Consider the following 7789-nt stretch of genomic DNA (forward strand, 5'->3'; position numbering starts at 1 on the left):
ACACACTGCCGACAAATATTGGAACTGAGACAAATAAATCACAAGATAGGAGGGAGGGCATAAGGAGAGCATAGTTGGAACACTGGGGAAAGGAGAGAGCACTAAAGTATAATAAAATGGGATTGCAACAAACAAATAATAAATAAATATTAATAATCTGTGTGAACTGAAAATTTGAGCAGAATATAATCCTAAATTTACTGTCTTGCACTACACCACTAAGAAATTAATAGCGAACTTCATAATTACTTATTAGGCGCAAAGTGTAACATCAAGTCTTTGCTGATTTTGATCACTCTTATTTTTTTGTACCTGTTTGTAAAGTCTGTGATTGTAATAAATTAAACAGGTTACACAATCTCAGACTTTCTATAATAAAATAATTGTTAAAAGAGACATGCATTTGTCGTTGTTTTAGATGCACCCCTTAAAATTTTAAACTTTCTCCCACATTTTATGAAATTACCAGAATTTTAAAGTAATATCTACATTTTCCAATTCTGTTCTGTTTTTTGTTATTTCTGTCTTGGTGGTTCTGAAGTAGCAATATATTACTCAAACTGTAAATAAAAATAAAATAAAAAATCCCCCTCAAAGTTATTAGATTCACAAATTGTGTTCAAGTGTTCTATACTTGTTTAAAATAAGTATAGTTAAATATAAAGATTCTGTATTTATTAATAGGCTATGTTAAAATAAATGTTTAAATTACAACAGTCTTTGCTAAGATGCTTTTGGAAAGCTAACTAGCTTCTATCAAACTTTATTTAGCATGACCTTCCAACTGTAACATTTGTATGTTGCATGACTTTGAATTATTTTTGTTAAATAAATATTTGCTTACAGAACTTATTTAAAAGAAACTTTCAGAATCTTGTTCTATGTACATGCATGGGTTTTCTCCAGGTACTCCAGTTTCCTCCTGCAGAACAAAAGCTTGCACAAGGCTGATTGATAACTCTAAATTGTCCCTAGCTGTGAGTGAGACAGTGAATGGTTGTCTCATTTGTCTCTATGTCCCTGTGATGGACTGGAGACCTGACCTGTCCAGGGTGTACCCCACCTCTCGCACAGTGATGGCTGGACCAGTGACCCCCGCGACACGAAAAGGAAGAAGCAGGTAAAAGACAATGAATGGATGGTTCTATAGTACTTGTGCTAGTTTACTAAACTGTTAACTAGCTGTTAGTAAACTACTTTAGCATTTTTTCTCTCTCGTTATATTTGGATGCTGGGTGTGTGAATCAGAATCAACTTAGTTACAGATAAATATGTTTTATCATGTATATGTTAAATTATTTGAAGGTAACTTTTAAAATTTCCTCACATTCAGCAGTTTATCTGGCTAATCTGTGTTTGTTAGTGCACTAACAATTAGCAGTAAGTTGTGAATGCTGCACAAGTTGAGACGGTTTATATGTGAAATACAATTAAATCTGTAAATGTTTTTAAAAAGTTCAGGTTTCACTATGTTGTTTTTTTTTCTTCAAGTTACAAATATACACTATACGTAGCACATTTGCTATAGGCCTATTGCTAACATAGCAAAGCTTTCCCCCATTTTTCAGCCAAACTTTATAAAATGATTGATGCTGTATGAGTAGTGATAACTTCTTGTAACCTTTGATGAACCTTTAACGATCTATAAAATCCTGTTCAGGGTCCCGTGGACCTGGTGCTACAGCAGTCATTGGGAATGAAGCAATGTACCCCCTGGGCAGGTCACCCACCTACATCATTGTCAAATAGAGACAAACCATTCCAATTTAGAGTAAACAATTAACCTAGCATGCATGCAGAAAGGCCCCCAGCTGGGAGATAAACCAATGATGGTTCTAACATGATGTTGGATTATGTGACCCCAATTGAGCAAAATGAAGACACAGACTCAGGAATACAGAGTTCATTAAGTGAGTTTATTTACAAAGTGCTTGAAGAAATCTTGGCTGTAAGGGAAAGAGGATGGGCAGTTTTAAATATACTTGATGGTGGGGAGTTGTTTGTTGTTAATAGTCTTATGGTTGTTTTGCAGGTCACACTGGAGAGGGGGGAGAAACAAGTTCCTAGGATTCCACAAAGCAGATGAGGCGTGATCCAGAAGAGGTGAGTAATGTTGGAGAGTGACAGGTTAAAGGTGCTCTGTGTTTTGGTCCATGCTGATGTTTGGCGTTTGCAGAAACAGGATGATAACAGGGCAAGGTAACACAAGAAATGTTTAAAAGTTAGTATAATTTCACAAAAAAATATTTTTTGGCTGTCACTTAAGTTACCAAGGAATCATAAAGTTCCAGGGTCGGATGAATGACTGCCTGGAGTTTAAGTACACAGCAGAGCAGTCATCAGGATCAGGTGCAGGTGTGGAAGGGTGCATGATTGAATGATTATCAGATGTGGGGAAAGTGAAAACCTAGAATCTAGGTTCATCATGGTTGGATGCTGAATATGTGAAAGGTCTTGTAGAGGCACCAATGCCAACTACTATGTCTATTGCACAGCTCATGTTCAACCATAAAAATACTGGTAATAAGGAGATTAACGCCAAAGATTTGTTAAAATGAATTTCCATTTTCTCACTTTCTTCATAACCTTCAACAACACAAACAAGTGTGTTGTTGAAGGTTGTTGAAGGAGTTTCACCCATATAATATGGTTATGAGTAAAAAGCATTGAGGGTGTACAGCAAATCTCTAGACAAGTGAAATGGCAACATTCTGCATCCATCCCAGGACTAGAGGAAATATTATTTCCTTGTTGTTTTGGAAATGCTGTCTTTTTCTTTCAAATGCTCTCGTCATTTAAATGACAAAAATTAAATGCAGTTTATCACTCTTTATAAATCCTATGTATAACATTAGCAGATTATTTGTTGAATCTGTTACGATGCCAGTTTTGGGTTTTGTCAAGTCAGGATTCTGTGAGCCATCTGAACACTCTGACACGACTCTTGCTTACCCCATTATTCTTTCTCACTCTCTTTCTCTCTCACACACATACACACACACACACACACACACACACACACACACACTTCCCTATGTCTGGCATCTACAGACAGGTTTCTTCGAGGCTCCCCTTCTTTTCTTTTACTCTTCCTTGCGTCGTATTCCTCTTTTGTGTCCCCTGCTTCACCAAGTGACGTCCTCAGCTGTCTCCCACAGCAACGCCATGGTGATGAGCTGGCCACTGTCACGTCCAGTGCCTCGGTTGTGTTCATCCCTTCACCCCTCTCTCTCTCGTAAATAACTTACCCTCTTTTTTATCATTAACTTTACACTATTTTGTGGGCATTTTAATATGTTCAGATGGTCGTATACTAATTGACTGTAGCCAGGCTGCAGAGCCAAACTTTGGCATGACATAGGGATGACTTGCACTGACCCCATTATACGAAGCAGTTGACTTTGAGAGTCTCTGCCATGTTGATGGTACATCTAAACTGATCCTGCTTCATTCACTCAAGCTTGCCATGGGGTGGAAGACTGGCCTCATTCAGGGTGGTTGCCTCAGGGTCACTCTGGACCTCATGAACACATTTACCCCACTGTTGTGATTAAAAGACAGAAAAGTGACCCATCACCTTTTGGTCCTACTTCATCTGCTTTGGTTCTCTGCATATGGGGTCTACCTGCCTCAGCAGTTTGAATGCAGATGCAATAATCATATCAGGCATAGACATGACTGCTGTGCACGAGCACGCTCACGTTGCTCAGGCATCTCTGCCAACAAAGGGGCTGAATGCACTGCTGTGCATGAATGTGTGTGGAGCGTGTGTATGAATATTATGGGATGGCGGGCGGTGGTGTTGTCAGGCAGGGAAGTGGGGGTGGTGGAGTGGGAGCTGATCTGTGTGCAAAATGGGGGGAGGGGGCATAGGGAATGGATGACCCATGAATGTTATGGAAATATGGTGGTGCGGCCTGTGCGAGGTGGGCAGATAGCTGTGCACATGGGATAAAGAAAGAGGAGAGCTGGATGAGGCGTTTGTGTCTGTGTTGCACATGCACGCGCAAAGATGCTCGTGTAAGGGACATTCAAGCAACGGTATTAGACATGAGCCTTTGTTGCCATGCAGTCTGCACGTAGAGTACTGTGGGAAATACTGCAAGTGGCCATCGGAGTATCATAAAAGTCCTCGTGATGCTCATCTTCACTACTTACTCCTCTTTTGTAACCAAAATATAATACATTTCTTATAAGAAACAAAAAGAAAAGCTCATGAAATACCGTTTTCACTTACCACAATTATTAAATGGATTTCCGATGATTATAGACTAATGTCCAGACCTTTAAATATAATGTTACCTATAGAAAATATCATTGATTACATATCCACAGTATCAGCAGTGAGATATGAGTGAACTAGGCCTACTGCAACAGTAAATTAGCATCAAATGTTTTGTTGAAACAATAAAACACACATCCAACTGACAATAAAATTTACAACCCAATGTATGATGATATGATGATGTGGATGTCACATCACTAATGCCATAATAAGGTGTAGCCAACCCTCAAGTCAGATTGTTGTTGCAAAATTACAGTGAACAATAAAACACTTGAGAGGTCCACAATTATTATACATACATGAAGTTGAATTTTAAAAATATGATTCATACAGCAATGCAAGACATATTAAACTGAAATGTAAATGTATTACATTTCCAAGTGTATGTGAATCATTGGGACTGTGATGGAAATACATAATTTATTGACCTGCTTCCTGATGCATTCAATATTATTTTACCAAATTAATAACCTTAATAATCTTTTTTATTAATTTAAGGTCACTGTGATTGATATTACAATGTTATTTGATATAATGCTTTGGTGTCACTGTCTGTAAATCATGCTCATGAGGCATGATTATTATTTTTTTGGCTTCCTCCATCCTTGTATTGTATGTAACAGGTCTCTCTTGTAAATGAGCCTTTGAGGCTCCATGGGAACAAAACTGTGTAAATAAAGGTCTTATAATAATAATAATAATAGTAATAATAATAATAATAATAATAATGCGTGAGTGGACAGCTGGCTAGACTCTTATCATCCCTCCGCCCGTAAGAAACCTTGAAAATGTTTTGTTTTCTGTGAAGCTGTTAGCCACCTGGGTTTGGTTCTGAAAAACACTAGAGCTGGGGCACACAGGAAGTTGTGAGGAGGATGGAGGAGATTCTTACAAAATGAACAAATCATGTTTGAGTCAGAACGGGTCAGAAATGCCGACAGAACAAGACATGAATAAATTCTCTGTTGACTGTGGGTCTGACCGTTCTCCAAAGCTTTGCAGGGAATTTGATAAAATCTACACCTGATCGTTTATGAATCAGTTTTTTCTACAACGAAGACGCTGTCAGTGTTGGAATTAAATGCTTCTTAAAGGAAAACTATAAGGTATAAGTATATATTACACCTCTAGATGCAGGAAGAGGGCCAACTGCATCATGAAGGACCCCACTCACCCAGCACACACACTTTTTGCCCTGCTTCCCTCAGGAAGGAGGTTAAGGAGCATCAAGTGTAAAACCACTAAACTGAGGAACAGCTTCTACCCTGAAGCTGTTAGACTCATGAATCTCTAACCAGAATAATCACTGTGAAAAATCACATCATGTTGCTGCTGATCTGTTTCATGTTGTTGCTGATCTGTTTCATGTTGATGTGTTCATGCGTGCTCATCTGCTCACACAGACTCATGTTCGTGCTGCTGTTCAACATAATGTTTTTATGCTACTAGTGCTTAGTGTATATTTAGCTGATGTTTTTCTTAGTTCATATCTTAGAGCTTATTACTGTTTTTCTTTTACATTTTATTGTTGGATGTAATTGGGACCCTGTGTACATAATTTCGTTCCACCACATGTACCACATGTGGTGCGAATGACAAATAAAGAACCTTGAATACGTCATTGAATTGTTATTTTTTTATTAGCTGGTCATCGGAATGTTTGTGTGAGTATTTTCTGTATATCTTACTCCTAGGATAATGTACGTACAGGAACATACATTTTATTTTCAGATACATTTAGTGGAATTATGAGGTGCTAATCAAATATTTAAAAATAATTATTAATTCATAAAAATACACAAGTATTTTTAAATGGATGTGGCTTTAAGTACTCAATCCTATGTTCCATTTGAGTTACAACAGTGATTTGTTCAAATGGACCTGATCGGAAATCATCAGATAAAGTATGCTTTATTTTATCACAGTCATATTCATTTGAAGTCTGGATTGTTCACGCAAGTATTCAAGTTGATTGATTAAAAAAAATTAAAAATAGTACAATGTGCGTTATTGTGAATCACTTTACTGATAGTCTGCTAGAAGGAGCGAACATATTTCTTTGGTTTCAGCTTTTCTCCATTAACTGACTATGTGTCGAACCCAAAATCTTACTTCTAACATACAAAGCTCTCAACAACCTAGCTCCATCTGATGTTAAAAATCTTATTGTTCCATATTTTCCTAATGGAACACTTTGCTCCCAGACCGCAGGTTTCCTTGTGGTTCTTAGAGTTTTCTAAAAGTAGAACGGGAGGCACATCTTTTAGTTTTCAGGCTCCTCTCTTCTGGAACCAACTTCTATAGTTTCTGTCTGGCTCTGTTTACTTTTAAGACGAGACTTAAGACTTTCCTTTCTAATAAATCCTATAGTTGGCTTAGGCTTGGGTTTTCTGAGCGATCCCTTAGTTATGCTGCTACAGGCTTAGGCATCGAATTCTGATTAGACAAAATGAAAACATTTCCTCACTCTTCTATCTCTGCAGGCGCTACTCTCTATGTCTGTATTTCTATCATTAACATGTTAATGTTCATCTTTATTCCCTTAGGAACTACACCTGGACCGGTCATCCTGTGTTTGTGTCTCTTTTGTGTTGTCTCTAATCTCATCAAGGCAGATGAGATGGTCAGTTGCCCAACTTGAGCCTGGTTTTGCTGTAGGTTTCTTCCTGTTAAAATGGAGTCATTTCTTTCCACTGTCGCCGTTGTGCATCTTGGGCTAAGAGATTGTGACAAAGTGAAGATTCACCATAGCCTTTTTAGATGTATAACTTTTAGTAATTGGGCTTTTATAATGTATGTGAATGTTTTTGTACAGTGCCCTGAGCTGACTTTTGTCATGAATTGAAGCTCTATAAATAAACTGCATTGAGTTGACGCAACAATGTGTGATGAGATTACTGGTGTTAAACATATGTTGGAGTCCAGATGTGACTGTCGGTGTCAGGAGACTTGATGGATGCCAGGCAGGGTCAATGACATTATCTTGTTGAAGTTCCATGAAACATTACAATTGTGTCTAGATTGATTAAACTCACACGTGGTGCACAAATGCTTGTGCTCGTTTGCACAATAAATAGATTTTACGCTGAAACCATAACACTGCTGAGACAAATTGAGATAAAACGCACAATCAAACAGAAACAATTTATGAAAGACTGCTTGAGATTGACATATTTTTTTTTATTCCCGTATACAACCTTTCACAGATGTTCTAATATACTGTGGTTGGTGTGCAGCTGAAGTCTTATTTACAGCATAAACTGAACTTGAAAGCAGCACTTGGTGTCATAAATTGTCATAAATTAGTTTGCTTCCCATGACACCTGCTGGCCTGCGGTGCAGCTAACCTCGCATAGTACATCATACCGGATTTAAAGTATGGCTTTGTAGATGAAGACTCGTTGCAATGTCATGAAGACTGGGCAATTTTTTTTCCCATGAAGTAAGAAACAAAATCTGATTTTTTTTTCCTCATGTTGATAATTAGTCATAACAGCTGTACAA

Source organism: Nematolebias whitei, chromosome 5, assembly GCF_014905685.2.
Source record: "Nematolebias whitei isolate Nwh7 chromosome 5, NemWhi1, whole genome shotgun sequence".
Classification (NCBI taxonomy): Eukaryota; Metazoa; Chordata; class Actinopteri; order Cyprinodontiformes; family Rivulidae; genus Nematolebias; species Nematolebias whitei.